The sequence below is a fragment of the Epinephelus fuscoguttatus genome, linkage group LG11 (assembly GCF_011397635.1).
Source record: "Epinephelus fuscoguttatus linkage group LG11, E.fuscoguttatus.final_Chr_v1".
Lineage (NCBI taxonomy): Eukaryota > Metazoa > Chordata > Actinopteri > Perciformes > Serranidae > Epinephelus > Epinephelus fuscoguttatus.
The window spans coordinates 39,612,914-39,634,048 of NC_064762.1; the positions used below are offsets into that span (position 1 = coordinate 39,612,914).

General features: G+C 38.8%; 1 pseudogene; it reads right to left on the minus strand.

The window, feature by feature from the left end:
- Nucleotides 1–1,433: 1,433 nt before the first annotated feature.
- On the minus strand, nt 1,434–2,432 carry LOC125896816 (trace amine-associated receptor 1-like; annotated as a pseudogene).
- Nucleotides 2,433–21,135: the final 18,703 nt, after the last annotated feature.

Below are 21,135 nucleotides of genomic sequence, written 5' to 3' on the forward strand. Positions count from 1 at the left end.
TCTCCCGGTACTGAGAGGACTGACCATTTCCTGGGAAATCCCGGGACCTGGGAATCAACCATATGCCCCGTTCAAAAAGAAAATGTTCTGGAAATGATAATACGTCAAATCTGGGCCTGTGAATAATCTCCCAACGAATGCGTAACTCCCTCCTCAGTAACACTGCCTCTTCGTCCACAGGGTCCTCCAAGAACGGACATGCCATGGTCAAAAAAGTAGATTTAGAACTAGAACACACTTTAGGATAGAACTTTACCTTGAGGACATATAATCAAACTTCCTGAAACCTGCGCGACACTAAACGAATGAATGAATGAATCACACTGTGTGTGTGGCGTAAGAGGAAGGAGACAGCTAGAAACTCGAGGTTCATTGAAGAAAACCTGCTCCCAACCAGGTTAGGTTCACAGATTCAGTTGCCATAGTAACTGACACTGAGCTTCAGTTACCTCTCTTTCTGAAACAGGCTGGAGTTACTCCGCTTTCTCTGGTTTAAGTTCCCTCCCTTTCTGAAACAGAAAACCCAGAGTTTCCTTCATTTCAGGGTTAACAGACTCAGAGTTTTCACTAAACCTGCTTTGTGAAACGGACCCCAGGGCTCTTCCGCTCTTCTTCCAGAGACATTCACTGAATGTAGAGTCTGTATATAGAGACTACTGTTCCTATTACATATAAGAGCTAGATGTTAGCAGGTGTTTGTGTTTTTGTTTGTTTGTTTTGTATTTTGTGCAGTGGGAAAGGGGCGTAACTTGGTTTAAACGGCAGTTTTTTTATTATATCAAATTTGAGTAAAATGATGTCTTCATGAATGGAATTCAACGTTAAGATAATATATAATAGAAGAACATAATACAAGAGAAGAGAAGATAAGAGAAGAAAAAGCCTTTATTGTCATTGTACAGTGTACAACACAAAACAAGAAATGCTTTGGGTGCACAATATTCAGACATCCTCATCAGCACACTAAACATACATTCAAGTGCAAATACCATTGTTATATAAATTTAAAAGGATAAAAATGTAATATTGCACAAGACAATTACATTGCACTAATGTAAATATTGTGCAACGAGAAGTAGGTAGAAAAAAGACAGGTGCACACAAATGCACCCAGTACTTTTAATGACACTGCCATCTTGACCTCAAAGTGTTAAAATGATAACCCTAATCCTAAACCTAACCCATTTTTATATTAATCTGGGATGTCTGATGGATATATGTCATTTCTGCTTTATTAAATCCACCGTATTTTGTTGTTTATGGTAGTTACTCTAATTTCTCATTATTGATTAGAAAATGTACTTGCAACACAATGCTTCTTCAAGAATTTTTATTATGTTTGCATCAATATGCTATTCTCAGTACAATACATAGCAAAGATCATCATTTTTATTGTGGCCATTATCATAGGCTACTTCACTATTTCATACACGTCAAGAAAGTTTTGAATCAGTATAATCTCCCTGAAATATTTTCCCAGAAATGATCATTCTGAAAGCTGATCTGAACCAGCTGTAAAAGAAAGCATAAATAAATGGATTGAGCATTGAGTTTGACAGTGCAAGCCAGTTAAGAGTTTCAATCATAGAAATTGGCACTGAATCATTAATGAGGGGCAGAAAGGTTATATAAAGAAAGAAAGGAGTCCAACATAAAAGAAAAACTCCTAAAACAATAGCCAGAGTTTTGGTGGCTTTTCTTTCCATCTTACCGACAGTAGCTCCAGACTTTGTGTTCTGACAGGTTGGGTTCTGGATGCTGCGTGCCTGTCTCTTTGCAACAAGGAAAATCTTCAGGTAGATACAGAGCATTATGATCACTGGGAGATAAAATGATAAAATGGGTCCAACAGTGTTTTCTATGAGAACATCAATTAAACATCTTTCATTACATTTTTCATTGTTTAATCCAGCAATTATGACACCAATTCCAATTAGAGCAGAAACCCCAGCTCAGCAGGATCATGACCACAATTACACGATGGTTTATTCTGATGTTATATGTCAGAGGCTGACACACTGCATAATATCTGTCAATAGAGATACAACATAGGTTCAGAATAGAGGTTGTGCTCAGTGATATATCAAAACTGCCTCGGACTTTGCAAAATAAACCCTCATGATACAAACACGAGCTAACTGAGAAGGCCAAGCTAAAAGGAAAACTATGATCCCAACAAGCAGGTCAGCCACAGCCAGAGAAAGAATAAGGTAATTTGTAGGAGTGTGGAGCTGTTGGAAATAAAGGACAGCGATGATAACAAGAAGGTTTCCAAATATTGTTATAACAGACAATAACATAAGGAAAATATATAATAAAACACATATAATGGAAGGGGTCTTTGTCAGTATGTAATTGAAATTATCTATTTCATAGCAGGGATGTATGGCAGTCTCACTGTCAGTGCTGTTGAAAGCAACTTGTGGTTCCATGTTTAAGAGTTCCTGAAATTCAGCACAATTCCTATTATTATTATTATTATTATTATTATTATTATAATAAGACGAAATCAGTGTCATTTAAACACAGAGACCAATGTGTTTTTTATCGTACCTAAACCCTCAAGATTGTCCATGCATAAGTGCTGATGAGTTTCTTTGTTCATAAGTCCCACTGTGCAGAACCTTTGTACTTAACATCCATCACATCACCACAATAGTTGTCCAATCAGGAATGAGACTGCCTCCTCTTTGCATGAGATGTTTAAGATGAACAAATGAACAAAGTTTAGCAAGTAGCGAGAGCTCTTCACTTTCATTCGTATACCCAATAAAATTTAGACAGAATAGAACTTTGATTTCAGCCAAACCTCATTGCTCCCACTTGGCAACTTTGGTTCAGTTGTAGTGTTGCCAGATTGGATGAAAACCTGCAGATTAGGCAAGTTTTTTTTCTTTTATCTTTTTTTTATCAGTTTGGGCTGGAAAAAAAGTCAGTTTGGGTGTGCGCTGAAAAATTGGGCATATTGCTCAAGCCAAATTTTTAGAGATAGTAAGTAAACACAACAATCCTACAGCTTTTTTGGGAACCTGTCAAACCTGTTTCCAGCAGCATTTGTGCCAGTGAAAGTCGGGGATTTTTAGTGACCTATTGTCACTTTTCCAGTGGCTTTTGTTGGACAGACGTGGTATTTTAGATATTTCCCTAACCATAACCAAGTGGTTTTGTGCCTAAACAGAATCATGTGGTCACATTAGTGTTTCAAGGTATAATAATAGTGCACAAATGTAACAAATTAATGGATTGCAGAAATGTACAATGCCAACATTTCTTCCAAGGTTGCAACCTGGGGTCCGTTTCACAAAGCAGGTTTAGTGAAAACTCAGAGTCTGTTAACCCTGAAATGAGGGAAACTCTGAGTTTTCCGTTTCAAAAAGGGAGGTAACTCAAACCAGAGAAAGAGGGGTAACTCTAGCCTGTTTCAGAGAGAGAGGTAACTTAAGCTCTCGGTCAGTTACCGTAGTAACAGACTCTATGAACCTAACCTGGTCGGGACCAGGTTTTTCTCAATGAACCTCGAGTTTCTCTCTGTCTCCGCCCTCTTTCAGAGCCACACACTCCATTTGATTTCCTCATTCATTCAGTCAGCAGGTGAGTTTTGCCGTAGCCTACTTCTGCCGTCTGTCATTAAAAAAATCATTAAGAAAATCAGAGTCAGTATATTAGAAGTCCATTAGGCACAGTAGGTGTCGACTTTTTTCACTAACATGACATGTCCTTTTGATAACGATCCCGTGGATGAATGAGCAGCATTACTGCGCAGAGAATTAAATATTCGTCGGGAGATGGTTATCAGACCACGCATAGATGTTTTAGCATTTCCAGACAATTATATTTTTGAGCTGTACCGTTTCACGTCACAGTCCATCATCTACATACACAACCTAATCCGTCCTTACATTTGCAACATTACCAATCGTAGTCATGCTCTCACATCCCAGCAGATATTGTGTGTTGCGCTCATAGACTGTATAAAAATGCGCTGCGTTTCTTTGCAAATGGAAGTTTTTTGTACAATGTCGGAGATGCTGAGCACTTGAGTAAGGCAACTGTATGCAGGGCGGTCAGAAAAGTGTGCTCGTTTTACGGGCATCTGCCTTCTTTCTGTTGGCTGAGTAGAAGTCTGTGTTAGTTTAAACAGGCTTAATTATTTAACAGAACATGATATAGATGAGAAGACATTTATGTGTGTGAAAACAGCATTATGTTGGGGATAAAACAACTGCACAGTCAAACAGCCACTCAATATTTACTTTACAATGTAAAACATGATCAAAATCAGGTACCCCCATGAGATTATGCCGAGGTCTTACCTGTTTGAACAATGTTTTTATATTTCATCCTAAACTGCTGCCAAGTGCGCTTCTCCCCCGCGGGATTGCACCTAAATGAAATAAATTAATAGGCTACCATTCAAGCAGTTTTCCCCTGTAATATTATTGTGATTGCAAAGGACGACATTTAAACTTATGCATTCTCCCACACCGTCTCCCTCTCTTTTGCAGCTGCAGCGGTGTTGCACTTCTTTTTGAAAACGTGTGCAAACTCGCCGTATGAGCGCATTAAGATTTCTAATTCTATTGGGGTGAAAAACGCAGCGCTCCTCTTCCCCGTTGCCATGGTGACTTGTCGAATCGGGGCTCCATTGATGCTGGCTTTTTATAGTTGTGGTGCACGCGCTTAACTCCAGGTGAAACTACTCCGAGTTGATTAAACTGATTCAAATCAGCTGTTCTGGAACCGGAAACTCAGAGTTTCCTATCTCAGAGTAGATCAACTCAGAGTTCAGGATTAGACTCAGAGTTTGTTGAACTTGTTTTGTGAAACGGACCCCTGATCTCACAGAAATACGTGAAATGACAACGACCTCTTAACACCTCATTCCATGGTGGCAGCACGTAATGGGTTGAAATTATGTGCCGGTACCACGGAAACAATGCCAATGTAAAGTCAATTAGGGTCGTAAAAAAGTAAATCTACTGAATATATCAAATATCTAGTATAGCCAAACTATCATGTTATTATTATTATTATTATTATTATTATTATTATTATTATTATTATTATCATTGGTCGGAAATTATAATAGAGGAATGTATTTGCCGTTTTAATATCAAGAACATTTTTGTGTTTTTGTGTGTATACAGGGCATTGTTACAATTGGGATCCTTTGTCCACCACGACACACACATACATTCTCCTTTCACATACATATATTTTCTCTCTCACACACATACATTCTCCTTACACATGCATACATTTTCTCTCTCACACACATACATTCTCCTTTCAAATACATATATTTTCACTCTTCTTTTACATACACATATTTTCACTCTCACTTATATACTTTACTTTTCAACCCATACACGTAGGCTGCAGTCGGAAAGTCTTCTTTGCTTAGGAAGGTCCCTAGCTGAGTGAAATGACCCGGAAGTATTTTAGTGGCCGCCATGATAAGAGCTGTTCGAATTCTCTAAACACTAAGGAAAGGAGGTTCAATGCTTCCTTTCAGATCTCCTTTAGCACAGGATACATCAGACCTTCCTAAGCGATAGGAAAGGAGATAATTCCATCCCATAAGTCATTGCAGCAGCAATATTTACGCACCATTCACAAACTCAAATGATTAGGAAAGAAAAAGATCAACATGACCGAGAAAGGAAGGAGATCACCATCTAACATGCAAACTATGAATGTTTCGCTACTATTGGTGTACCCTCCGTCCACAGCTTTGTTTAACTTGTTTTATAACAGGATAAACAAATATACAAATATACAATGCATCATTTAAATTTTCCGATTTTCGTGTGAATGAGAAAAAACGGAAATCCACATGCTTTTCCCATTTCCGTCTTCAAATGGTTAATTGATATAGAAATTAAAGCAAAACCAGAAACCTACTTGTTTTTCGCCTTTATTGTTATATCTATATTATCTGCCCCTACTGCATCTCAAAACATTGGCATCAGCTATGCTTATGGCTTAGATAGATAGATAGATAGATAGATAGATAGATAGATAGATAGATAGATAGATAGATAGATAGATAGATAGATAGATTCAAGAGTATTATCTAGACCTGCTCTATGTGTAAAGTGCCCTGAGATGACTTTTGTTGTGATTTGGCACTATATAAATAAAATTGAATCTAAAAAAACAGATAGATAATCAATGAAGTAACGTTGCTGTGCCTCATGCGTAAATGCGCATATACTTGGCATATCTGGAGATTTAAATCATCAATGAAGTTACTGCTTCCCACTTTTTATTACCCTGTACAGTGTTTCCCTGCAGAGCTACAGTGGAAGGATCATAACAAAAAATACAAAACACTGTAATGTTAAAAGATATCTGCCTGAGGTTATTAAATACCTGCAGCGAGTTTATCCTGTTATAAAACATACAAGTTGAACACAGCATACGTTTTCATCATGTGCATTTTGTAGTCCATCTTCAGAACATTGTAGTTTCACCACAGCAGACCCACATCAATAACATCCTTCTCAGCCAATCACAGCGCGATAAATTCTTCTTCTTCGTGTGGTTTTATGGTGCGTTGCAACCATTGCTTATTAGGTGCATACCGCCACCTACTGTACCGGAGTATGTAGACGATAAATGGACTGCCTTCCGTTTCCACTATACTCTCACTCACACATGCATACATTCTTCTCTTACATACATATATTCTCTTTCAACATACATGCATTTTCCTTTTACATACATATATTACTTATAGTATTAAATGTATACATGATTGCATGTGCATGAGAGCAAAGTGTATGAATGTGTACATAAAATATATGAATATGAGAGAAAAATGTATCAATGTGTGTGTTCAAATATATAAATATGAGAGTGAAAATATATGAATGTGTGAGTGAAAATGTATAAATGTGTGAGTAAAAATGTATAAATGTGTGAGTGAATATGTATAAATATGAGAGTGAAAATATATCTATGTGTAAGGAGAATGTATATGTGTGAGAGGGTGAGAATGAAATATGTCTTGTAGTTATGGCTTTGATCAACGAATATAATGTGACTTGGGATGTACGCCAAACGCTGGTTCCGTTATGCAGCAGATCCAGCAGTGCCGCCGTCATCAGAAAAGGACGTCGTTTTACGTGACGCTTCAGAGTAAGGCCGTCTCATGTCTCTTAATCAGCAATCCTCGCTCCTCAGTCCTAACTCCTGACTCCTTGCATGTTTTCCTAAGTGGGAGGGACTAACCAGTTAGGTTAGTTGGCTAGGTCAGGTGGTTAGCAGTAATTTTAAAGGACTTGGGACGTACCCCTGGAATTGTCCCAGACACATCATCTTTGTGTCCCAGTAGCAATTTTTATAGTCCCCAGGACATCGGGACACCGTTAGTTTCAAGCCCTGAGAGCATATTAATAATTTATTAACCTTTATACAACACTGTTCCCACTTTAGATCCGGTAGCTGCAAAGGATCATTATTAACTATTAATAACACCTTATTAATTCAATCTGATAGGGTCTTATAGTGTCTTATAAACTAGTAATAAATGTGGTCATTGTTCTATAATTAACCCTTATAAATGAACCCTCATAATTAATGTAAATAGACATCTTATTAATTAATGTTTAGGATAGCTTTATAAACTGTTATCAAGTTTCTATTGCTTATAATGCTCCTATATGCAATAATTACTATGTTAATTGTGCTATAATTAACACTTATATAGTCTTATTAATGGTAATAAACATCTTATTCTGTCTTATAAGTGCTCATTAACTGGTTAATTGGTGCTTATTAAGCATTAATTAACACTTATTACAATACCTTAATATTTAGTGTTACCGATTATCTTGTTATATTATCAACATTTGTTTGCTACAGATCTTATTTTTGGCAATAATCCAAAATACAATAGGAAAAAAAAACATCAGATTTTTAATGAGGGACCCAGTATGATGCTAACTTCTGCCTTCGGCCTACAGGAAAGCATTGCCTTAGGGTTACTATATTATGCTGTTGTTTTAAAGTCTTGTTTTGTAATGAACTGACCCAAACTGTTTGAAAAACAGAAAAGAAAACACTCAGGAAGCTCACTTTAGTATTATGAACAGTGATGGGAGTGCTTATTGATGTGTGTGCTGATGTGGGTGTGATCAGTGATGCCAGCTAGCTCAGGAAAAATGAAGGAAGCAGAAAGTCAGTGACTATGAATCTTTGAACTGAACAAAATAATCATGAGCAAACTGATTTGAGAGGTAAAGGCGGGTGAAATAAGTCCATTCTTGAAATGTGTTTTTTTCAATGACTTCTTTTCACTCTATTCTTGTTCCTTGCATTTGTATTAATCTGTTTGCATTCTTTTAAAATTCAAAGTTAAATGTATGTTGATCCAAATGATGACTTATGAGTCTTCATTATTATGTCACCCATTAGATGATGTGATGCAACAGCCCTCAATTAGAGGTGTGAATGTGTGATGTGGCTGTTGGTCCCTGGGCTTCCTTTGTCACACAAACACACTTACACACACGTACATGCTTCCTGCCTGCATCATCTCACCTCTCCCAACTGGGGCCTTATTGTTTTCTAATAACAACAAAACTAATGGAGCAAAACCAATATCTGGCCACTTAATGATCTGAATAATGACATAATACGCCCACAGAGTCCAATTTAAGGAGAAACAAGACACAAACAAGATATCGGAGTTAGCCTTCCTCATAGTCAAGGGAATGCGTTCTGTTTACTCCCTGAATATCAAGCCAGGTTTTCAAAGGTGTAAAAATGATTAATGAGTCTATATGGAATGCTTCCAGTTGCATCATGGTGTTTTGTCACTGAAAACATACCCAGACAACACAAAAATAGCATTCAAACCAACAGCTCCCATGTTTCTAGTGTTAAAGACACAAAAATGTAAACTATAGTTAAAATGATGCAAGATAGTCACACACGAAGCACCATTATCCCCAACTGACCAGTGGAGGACAATGGGGTAAACTGGCTCAACTTTAGAGCCAATATTACATGTATAATACTTTTTCACAGATGAGCAAAATATATTTCTGTTAATTTTTTGAGTATACATGCATTCTATAAGTGTGTGCATACTGTAGGGTAAATATATACTGTAAATAATAGTAGGCCTAAGACATCACATTCCATCAGCTGTCAAGTGTGTCATAAAGGGCAGCTCACCCCTTCACGTCTGATAGCCTGCAAAACACTGACACCAAGCAGTGTTGGCTGGAGTTGTGAGTTGAAACCATAAAAAAAGAAATGTAGAGCTCTTCAAATGATGATCAGTAAGTGTGTGCTCATAAATCCCCCCCTTAAACCTGCCCCCCTTATGTTACTCAATTTAATGTAAGAATTGGGTTGCCGTTTCATTTTTACAGTTGAAAAGTGCTTATGTAAAAGGCTCACTAGCACAAACACAAATAACACTGCTGGATTAGGCAAGGCATTTGTATAGCACATTTCATACACCAGGGCACTTCAAAGTGCTTTACAGGGCAATAATATATAAAACATGATAAAGGATACACATTCACATTAAAATAGTAAAGAGAAAAAAATATGAAAGGTAAAATTAGTTGTTAAATGGTTTACAATTTAAAAAAAATCACCATTAAAAATAGTAGAAGTGCGATGTGCAAAAACAAAGATTATTTGAAATTATTTAAAATCTAGTTTTATATTACCCTTTTTTGACACTCATGAACTGGCTTGGCTTGGCTTGGCTTAGCATGGCTTGGCTTAGCATGGCTTGGCTTGGCTTGGCTTGGCTTGGCTTGGCTTAGCTTGGCTTGCCTTGGCTTTGCTTGGCTTGCTTTGGTTTGGTTTGGACTGTTAGTCCAGCACAGCAGGGATTGGTTCCCAAGAAGCTGCATCCTGTTGCCCCTAGTGACTATAGGCCCATTGCACTGACCTCTCATATTAAGAAGGTTATTGAGAGACTGGTCCTAGCATGCCTCAGACCAAAGGTGCGCGCATCACTTCACCCACTGCAATTTGCGTACCAGCCCCATGTAGGTGTAGATGACGCAGTTATATACATGCCGCAGAGGGCCTACTCCTTCCTGGACAGACCCTGCCCCTCAGTGAGGATCATGTTTTTTGATTTCACAAGTGCCTTTAACACAATTCAGCCTGATCTGTTAAAGACCAAACTGGAAACCATGAAGGTGGCGGCTCCTCTGGTCACATGGATTGGGGATTACTTGACAGGCAGACCGCAGTTTGTTAGGCTGCAGAGCTGCGTGTCTGAACGTCTGGTGAGTAACATCGGAGCCCCGCCAGGGAACAGCGCTCTTCCCTTTCCTCTTTACCACCTACACATCTGACTTCAATTACAACACAGACTCATGTCACATCCAGAAATTTTCTGATGACACGGCCATTGTCGGGTGTGTGGAGGGTGGACATGATAAGGAGTACAGGGGCCTGATCGACAGCTTTGTTAGGTCGAGTGAGGAGAACAAGCTGCAGCTCAATGTAGCTAAAACAAAGGAGATGGTGGTGAACTATAGGAGGATCAAGTTCACATCTTGTCCAGTCCACATAAATAGGAGCGATGTGGAGAATGTGGACAGATACAAGTATTTAGGTGTTGCACTGGACAGCAGGTTGGAGTGGTCAGCAAACATAGAGGCTGTCTACAAAAAGGGCCTGAGCTGGCTGTACTTCTTAAGGAGGCTGAGATCTTTTCATGTAGGCAGTAAAATGCTTTACATGTTTTATCAATTGGTTGTGGCCAGCACTATTCTTTGCTGTGGTGTGTCCATTACAACAGGCCTACCAACTTGACGATGTGTCTTGAACTGATGGTGGCTTGACTTGTGTGATGATGTTTAAAAGCAACAGGCTGATCCACGACTGAAGTCCACTGTTATTTTTGTTATTTTTGTTTTTCCATCACACAGCAGGGCAGGTGAAAGAAGTTTACCTGTTGGAAGTGAGTAGTTTGCAAAGGCCTGTTGTCTGCAGCTCGTCATCAAACATCTGTGTGGCTGTTTTTGCTTCCACTTTTCCTCCTTGCGGCATTATTAGACTTGCCTTTACTGAGGAGAAGCTGCTAACAAAGTTCCCTTAAAGGCCAAAACACACCGGCGTGCCGCCCCCAACACAGACAGAGAGCGTCGTGCTGTGGGGCATCAACCGGAATTCTATTGCACATTCTGGTAATGTGACTAGCTGGTTGCCAACTGTCAATTAGAACAAAAGACGAGTAAGAAGACGCAGGAAGAGAAAGAAAACACACAACGCAGGATGACCACGACGACCAGATAAACGGTACCAATGTGAGTTGGTAATTGTCATATGACGATACATGGCGCCAAAGTTCTTCTTCTTTGCCTCTTCAACAGAGCTGTGACTACGGGAACTGGGAAGTACTAAATAGGCTTTCTCTGAAAAAAAAAAGCGCTTTTTCAAGGGCTGCAACACTGGAAAATAGAACAATAGCGAGAAGTGCCGTGGCACGACACGTCAATGCACATTATACAACAGTTAGTTCTGGCCCTGCAATCTGATTGGTCGAGAGACAGTAAAACCGTGATGATATTGGAGTATAACATCACGGTTATTTCACTGTGTATGTATCACTCCGCCTCACAGCTGATTGCAATCAACAATCAAATCAAAACTGACGGTTAGTGTCAGTTAGGTCAGCAGTTAGGTTGTAGGCTAATTAATTCATCCACTGTCACACAACCAAAAATATGGATTTATTTCCTAAAATAAGTATTGAATTGAACTATGGTCATCAGAGGAAGATGAGGGAGAGGAGAAGCTGAATCCATCTGAGCACACATCCAGGTTTTGAAGCGTGTCGTACGCCACTGGTGTGTTTTGGCCTTAATTCAGTAATAACACATTTCATGTCCTACAGATTCTTCACAATAAAAGTCCTCCTTTATTTTGTTATGTATAACTGCATATACTGTCTGCCTCTGCTGATCCAATACTGTCCTTTGCCTGTGGCCAGAGTGAATGTTGCTTTATGGTGTTGTCTTCTGCCTTGTCTGTTAGGAGTTACTGTCTTCTGCTTTTACTATGTGTGTATTTTACATTGTTGTGTGTTTTATAATCTGCTGAAGTTGTCTCTGTCTGCTTGTTTGTAAGATTTTTAAACAATTCTGACTTTTTTTTTCTTTTTTCTTTTTTTTTTTTTTTTTTACAACTAGTCATAATGGTTAACAAAACACCTTGCCAAAGGACTGCAGTTGAAAATTAGCCCAATGGCTAACACTGGCAGATTTACAGAGATGTTGATTAATGTGCAATGTCCTTTTAAATAAATAAATGAAATGAAATAAACTTTTATTGTGAAGCAGCAAAATAAGGAAATGTTGAGTTTTCAAGCAGCAACTTCACGCATCTTCTAATACAGCTGATAGTGAACATGAAAAAGTAAAATAATGCACCTTTCTTTCTGGTCTTCTGCTGGCAGGGGTTAGTAGTGTCACGCAACATACAGAGAAGGGTCTATTGAACAAACACGCTTGTTTGGGTGGGAGAACGGGGGTTGTTGGTATTGTTGGGGTTGGCTGTGGTCGGCGAGACGTCACTGCTATCGGCTTGAGGGCGGGCAGCCCGGCTTTTGGACCTACTCCAGAGAAGGTCCATCTCTGGCGTGGCGTGGCATGGCAAGTTGGCAGTTGCCAAGCAGCTTCTTCTTTTTTTTTTTTTTTTTTTTTGACATTATTCCTCTGACTTTAGCAATGTTTTTAAATGGTAATAGGCAGATGAAGTGACTGATTTGATGTAGCTGTGGAAATTTAATTCTGAGTCCAGGATTACACCAAGGTTTTTTTGTGGCTCTTAGTGATGAGGGAGGGTCAGTTTCCCTCCAGGTAATTTAAAAATATTCCACTTCAGCCCATTGCCACCCCCTGCTGTCCCGCCAGCCATTCCAGTTCCCACATCTTTGGTTCTGATGTTGGTTTATCTGATGTTGTTGCCTCCTCAGTTTCAGTCATTTAAATTCAGAAAAGGCTTAGGGATAATTCACTGGAACATTCGTAGTCTTCTCAGCCATCATGTTAGACCACGTTAACTTATTAATTGCCTAATCCGATCCTGACGTCTTAGTCCTCACTGAAACTTGGCTCAAAAATTCTGTCCCAGATTCTGATATTTCCATCAATGGTTATAATATTTTTAGAATAGATAGAGCTGGTCACGGTGGTGGTGTCGCCATTTTCACCAGGCTCCAACTCGGACCCCACAATACCATCATTGTGGCTGGAGTATATAGACCCCCTTCTGCTGATGCTGCTTCCTTTGATCATCTTGCAGAATTAATTTCCTTGCACTGTAATTCCGAGTCCATCATTTTAGGAGACTTGAATTCAGATTGGTCAGACTCTTCATCTAACCATTTAAAGCAGATTTCTGCTAGTTTAAATTTTTCCCAGTTGATCAATGAACCAACACGTCCCAATTTGAAAAACCCATCTAAATCCACAATTATTGACCTGATTTTTTCAAATCGACCTGATAGAATCTCCTCTGCTGGTGTCTTTAATCTGGGGATTAGTGATCATTGTCCCATTGCCTGTGTCAGGTTATGTCACATAAAAAGAACCCCTCATAAAATCATTTTTAAAAGAAATTTTAGAAATTTCAATGAGCAAGCTTTCCAAAGTGACCTCTCTCATAGTGACATACATCGGACTTATGATATTCCTTATGATATCCAGTCCTTGGTTCACTGCGGAGCTAGCAGATTTATTCATTGAATGTAACAAAGCCTGGTCTTTAGCAAGAAGCAGTAACGCCATGTGTGACTGGGCTGCTTTCAGACAATGGCGTGACAAATGTGCTACTCTAGTTCATAAAGCCAAGTCTGATTATTATATCAGTTTGGTTTCCAGCTCCTGCTCAGATCCCAAGAAACTCTGGAAAGCAGTAAAAAGCATTAACAATTCTTTTATTCCTGTCCCTAAGCAGCTCAAATTTAATGACTGCATCCTTAAGGTCCAGACTGAAATCTGTGATGCATTTAACCAACATTTTGCTGCTGCTGGACACCTTTTTGATCGTGAGGCTAGACATTCTTCTCCAGCTGTAACAACCCAATCTCTGGTTAATGAACCTTCCTTCTGCCCACATCCCTCTCATTATTCTCAATTCAACTTACAGCCTGTTGATGTAGATTTTGTACTGAGGTCCCTTCGTACAATTGATCCTAAGAAAGCAACTGGTGCTGATAAGTTAGATCCTTACTTTCTCTGCCTTTTTGCTGATATGATCGCTACTCACATAATCCATATATTCAATCTCTCCATTTCATCATGTGTCATTCCCAGTATTTGGAAAGTAGCTACTGTAGTCCCCTTTCATAAGGGCGGTGATACTTGTGATCCAAATAATTTTAGACCCATTTCCAAATTATCCTGCCTGGCCAAACTGCTGGAGTCCTCAATAAACCTTCAGCTTAAATCTGTAACTCTTCCTCTGTATATTCTGGCTTCTTCTCAACAAACTTTGTTTTGATGACGGGAGTAACTGCACTAAACATACGCTGTTTGAAATCACTCGGCCCAGTAAGTACTGTATGTCTGGGATGTAGTTCCGGCTGTGCATTTGGCTTCAAAACAACTCTGTCTCGTAATATTACATTATTATTTCATAGCGTGGTGAATGTGTAAGCTACAAGTTGTCCACAAGAGTGTTTTAGAGTCATTTGATGGTGTATTTGATTAGTTTTGAGGGAGAGAAGGGGCTGTATCATTCACCTCCATTCTGTGCGCTAAGCAGCAGGCAGCTCTGCCCCACCGATCTCAGAACAACAGGCACTGACAATTAAAGGTAATGTACCTACTCATATGACTATAGGGATTATGGCAATAGGCGAATTTGCCAAAATGGCGAACTATCCCTTTAAGATATTCCTATCTACTAATTTCGATTTTAAATTCATCAGTCTGGTTTTAGGCCACAGCACAGTACTCTCACTGCTACCACCTTAGTTGTGAGCAATATTGTAAATGCCCTAGATAAGAAAAATCATTGTGCCGCCATGTTCGTTGACCTCTCTAAAGCTTTCGACACAGTAGATCACACATTGCTCCTTGAAATTTTAAATAAGATTGGCTTTGGCTCCATGGCTTGCACCTGGTTCAAAAACTATCTATCAGATTAGCAGCAGTCAGTTTTACTTGGTCCTATACAATCAAATCGCTTGAGTATTACTAAAGGTGTGCCCCAGGGTTCAGTTTTTGGCCCTGTCCTTTTCACAATTTATGTTGACAATGTATTTTCATTTTTTTATCAAACTGTAGTGCCCATTTGTACACAGATGATACAATTTCATTCTGCGTTGCAAACTCCCCTGAATTAGCTATAAAAAACCTACAAGCTTCATTCAACGCCCTACAGGCAGCATTTATTGAACTTAAGCTTGTACTGCATGCAGAAAAAAACAAATGGGTGCTGTTCTCCAACGCTAGTAATACATGCCATAATTTTCATATCTCCACTATACATGGCTCTTATATTTAAAGAGTTTCTGTCTACAAATATCTTGGTATTTGGATCGATAATAAGTTTTCATTTAGTTTCCATATCGACAATCTTGCCCAAAAACTTGGACAGAAAATTGGTTTCCTACAGAAATAAACCAAATTTTCTCATGTCATGTAGGAAAAGAATAGTTGAAGCTGTTTTTATGTCTGTTTTAGGTTATGGCGATCTCATTTATACTCATGCCCCCGCCTCTGCGCTTAAAACTTTAGATACCATTTACCACTCTGCCCTTAGGTTTATCAGTGGAGCTCCTTATTCCACACATCACTGCTCTCTGTATGATTTAGTTGGGTGGTCCTCCTTAGCTCAAATACGTGATTCCCACATGCTCATATTCATTTACAAGGCCCTCATTGGCAGACTTCCTGATTACATTTCTTCATTGCTTGTTTGGTCCACTAACACTCATATACCCACTCTAGTAATTGGTTACAATTAATAACTCCAAGAGTCCGTACCGAGCTGGGAAGGTCTGCCTTTTCTGTTTATGCCCCATATGCTTGGAACAATCTCCAGAAAACCTTAAGGTTAAACTCACCTGTTCCCCTTGGTCATTTTAAATCATTAATTACTAACTCTCTCTCCTCTGCTTGCACTTGTTTTCACTGATTTGATTATGCATTTTATGGTCTTTTGTTGTATATTGACATGTATTTCATTTATCTCTGTTGTTGTTTATCTTGCTCATCAACACTGTAAATGAGGCTTGCCTCAGTGTACTCACGAGTTTAAATAAAGGTTACATACATACAAGTTTGTTTTTAAACTTTTACATGGCAAGTGGCGTAAGCCAATGTCAGGCCGTATTTTGTGTGTACTCCATGAATATAAATTGTGTGTCATGATTTATTCGCTAAGCCTTTGTCTGTGACACACACAAAATGTATGGTCACATGTTATGTAATTGTGTTTTATTTGTTCTGTTTTGTTTTTGGGAATGTTATTTTTGTGATATGATTATCCTAATATGAGCCATAATGGTCAATTATTGCTTCTTGGTAAGATTACAGTGTTGTTGTTTTTTTTTTTTTAAATACACTTTGGGCAATTCAGCCAACAGGAGGCAATGTGGTGCTTTGCTTCTCCCATGGACTTTCACTGTTTACTCATGATGTTGAGCACTGGGTAGAAGCACCTGCCGCCTGTGTCTTTTTTTTTCCTGTTTTTACAGGCTTGTCAAGTTTTAAAACTTGTAGCTTAATATTCACATGTTGCTTAACATTTACACTGAATGATAGATCGATCTTGTGAGGGCAATTTGTTCATTTATATGATTTTGGAGACAAGAACAGGAGCATGGTTTTCCTTAGTGTCACAGGTGACCCAAGATGGCGCTGGCTGTAAATTTTTTGCTGTTATTAAAGTAAGATTCAAGCATGTCTAAGATCTTGGATCTGATACATTTCATTTCGGGACTAAATATTATTTTTCATGCTACAACAGCCCGTTTCAAGTAAATATACATTATTGGTGTCACAGTTTCATGTGTAGATTTTCAAGGATTATGAGCACTTTGAAAAGTTGGTTGTTGCAAGTCTTCAGTTCACACATTCTTCCTGAACTGTGAAAGTGTCATTACTAACAATGCACTAGTTGTTTTATTTGCACTAGAAGTGAGATTGCATAAAGAAATGTGAGGATCTAAAATTCTCACAGTAATGTTTTCTTTTTGAGATAGTGGCTTAGTTAATGGACTGAATGAGGATTTATAAATGCAGTAGTACACTGATTGAACTCAGGATTATTCTAGTAAAAAATGGAAAATATGTGTTTTATCTGAAAGCAAAAACAGAGATTGTAACTAGCCTGAATATTTTGCTTTATTTTTGATGTTAAGAATCTGTGTGTTGAAGAAATAACATAGGAAAATAAAAAAAAACAGTATATAGTGCCATCGTGCACCAGTCAAGTTTCTCTTACAGTTCACATCCATGTCTGTGAAAACATGGATGCTTCGCACCGATTGTCCCCACAACAGTACAGAAGATCTATACAATCAGCCGGTTTCAAGGTGGTCACCCAAGATGAGCGTCAGCAATTGGCCAGTATCTGACCAAATGTCTCCCCTTCTGTTGCCTAGATATGACATGACACTGAGTAATAGCCAGAAAAGTGTTTTATGCAGAACATTATGATGTCACAGTGAGACTGACCTGACGTTTTGGATGTAAGATGTCATCATTTCATTATTTTGTTGTGTTAGTAGGGATGCACGATGACGATATTGGATTTTTTTGCCAATATCCTATATGCCGATAGCTAACTTATTTGACTGATAACCTATACCTAGATATATCCCCTTTTTTTCTACTGTATTTTAGTGATCATCAAGTCTCTTCTGTAGTGAAATTAAGATCATATTATGCATGCACACTCTAATCTTGATGGCCCACCAACAGATGGAGACATGACATGGAATGCATTTCAATTTATATAATATTCATTTATTGTGAAAAATAAGAAAAAGCATGTTGGCCAATTTTGATCTGGCCAATATTGGCAGATAACGATGATGTACTGATATTATCATGCAACCCTACCTATTAGACATTTGTGTGAAGTTTTGGCTTAATTAGCATATGAACTCTTGAGTCATGGCCCAAAACATATTTTGTGAGGTCACTGACCTTGAGGTTTCACCATCCACCACAAAATTCTAAGCAGTTTATTCTTTAGTCCAAGTGAACATTTGTGCCAAATTTGAAGAAAGGTGTTCTTGAGATGTCACATTCACAAAAATAAGACAAGCTATGACCAACAAAATTTAATCAGTTCATTGCTGAGTTCAAGTGTACATTTGTGCCAAATTTGAAGAAATTCCGTCAAACGATTCTTTAGATATTACGTTCACAAGAATCTTGTGACTGCAAGGTCACTGCGACCTTGACGCCATTGACAAGCTCTTGTCAAGTGCTGCACCGTTTTTTGAAAAAAACACACCACCACCAGGGGTTAAACTACCACCGTCAGCCCACAGCACCTGACAGAAAGAAAACAGAACAAAGGTTAATAAAACATGCCCAAGAGATAAACAAAACTGGTGTGGACTAAATAAATGTTTACTTAAATTAAGTAAACATAACTAAAGAAATCAAAGAAAGCAATACGGTTTAATAAACTGATTCAAAAGCTACAATAACTGAAACTAAATACACGAAAATATAAATAACTGAACCAATTTAACATAATAAATGAAACCGAACTACAAAGGAAAATTACTAAACTAATTTCTTCATAACACAATCAAAGAAAACAATTGAATAGATAATGGCTTAAAACATTTGCTTCATGGTCACTAGGTGTGGGCAATCATGCAGGCCCCAGAACAGCCCATGAAACAGCCAGACCTCTGAAATAGAGCAGGCCCAGGCTGCGATCAGCCGCTCCAGACCAAAACTGAGTCCGCCCCAAACAGCCAAAACAGCAGCGTAGCCCAGGGAGTGGTGGTAGCGGGCGCGGGCCAAACAGTTACAGAGGGCCACTAAAAGAAGAAACACAAAAACCTGATATTTAGTAAATTAATTAAATGAATTGAAACTAACCTTTTAACAAAATCAAATTAATACATACCAGGCACAACAAACTTTGAGCTTTGACCTTTAACCACAAAATTCTTTTCAGTCTATTCTTCAGTCCAAGTGAACATTTGTGCCTAATTGAATTCCCTCAAGGTGTTCTTTAGGTTTGCATTTACAAGAATGAGACTGAGGAGGTCAGGTCATGTGCTTGGTCATGGACTTTTCATGTCCACATAAGACATACCATGGGACCGTTGGTTGTTGACATTCTGGGACACCGTGTCAAGTTCTGCCTGTTAAATACATTGTCTTCTCTCAAAATACACTTCCATTTTCACAGGAAATGTAATGTTTACATACAGTCTCTTTTAAAATAAACACACTAAGTCGGTACAACACTGCATACTGACATTTTTTTTCCTTCAACAACAAATGCACATGGTTAGATTTAGGCAACAAATGCACATGGTTAGGTTTAGGAAAAAAGAACAGGGTTTGGCTGTCTGTGTTTGTTGGACCCATCCACCACCCCTATTGCCCACCCATCCCACATTCACCATTGTAACTTTCATCCTTGTCCCACCGTGTTTCCCCCTACCTAATCTGTTTATGGGATCTCAGTCTGACACCTGTTACATTTCCACTGTTTTGTTGAATTTAACTTTTTCACTTTAATCTAGCTTTAAAGGGCCAGTGTGTAATATTTGGCATGGTTTATTGTCAATCTGAATCTGAATCTGAATATTCTACCCATTAATATGTTGTATGTATAATCGCTATAAAATAAAATTGGTTTGGTTTTCGTAGCCTTATAATTATGCTTTTATATATATATTAATAGCAAGGGCCTTGCTTTAGAGAGGTCGCCATCTTGCGCCGCCATGTATGTACAGCAGACCGAGCGGACAATCCAGCCAGCCAGAGAACGCGTTTCGAGTGTATAAATGAACCAACGAAGACAGCGGGAGGAAGGAAGAAGGAGGAGGAAACAGCAGAGAGTGTTAGTAGTTCGTCGATAGAGAGTAGTGAAAAGTTTTTTTAGTCATAAAGTTTGCGAATGGACCACACTTACCACGCAACAGGAGAGAATGAACCCGAACCGTCATCTGCGAGGAAAAGAAGATGCAACTTCACTCCTTGTGATGCACTCTCTGCGGCGCTTTTCCTCCTGATGATATATCTCCCCAGCGATGGTAGCACCAAATCCCATTCTGTGCATTCAGCCTCTCTTCTCGCCCGCTCCGCATCAAACACATGGAGTTCCTCATCTGTATGCTCCGGCTCAAAAAGGTATGGCTCTGGATCTGTGTCCGCTACAAGAAACTCTTCAAAATCGCGTTCAAAGTCGTCCATTGCAGCTACTATAGTCCAGAGATATTGCTAGGCTAAATAAACAGCTGAGCTCTGTTTACCGGCTACGCTGTCAGTCAGTGTGCGGGCTGGAGATTGAGCAGAGAGGGAGGGAGTGCCCACTCGGCATGGTAAACGAGTATGTGTGTATGAAGTGTGTCTGTTACGCTAGAAGAGTCTTTTACCCCCTGGAGTGTTACCAGAGTTTTTGGAGTGCTCAAATAAACTGGCTTTTTTCCCGAATGCTACTCTGGTCTCCTGCTCGTAACGGATTCATTACAATATCGTAACATGGTTTAGATTTTTAAATAAATATTCATCTCGTCGCTAGATAGACCTACTCCTGAAAAACTCGTGCGCAAGGCTTTTTGTCCCTACGAGGCCACCGTCATTTACCCAGCGGGAGGGGTGAGCGAGTGAGCCCTGCAATTTAGAATTTGACCACTGATGTCACTGTTTTCAACCCATTTTACACACTGGCCCTTTAAAATGATTTTGTTATATTTTACACTTTGGTTCTTGGTTTTCACTCAGGTTTAAGGATGTGATTATTACAAAATATGCATAAAAAAAAAACTGATAGATCAGCCTGAAACACATTATATAGGAATATGTAAACTTGTGAGTAGTTTAGTTTGAGTATCATTCTTTAAAATGTCTTAGACAGGCCAACACACAAACTCACTGTAACTCCTTGTGCACCAGCATATATCACTGTCAGCGCAGCATATCATCATAATTATGT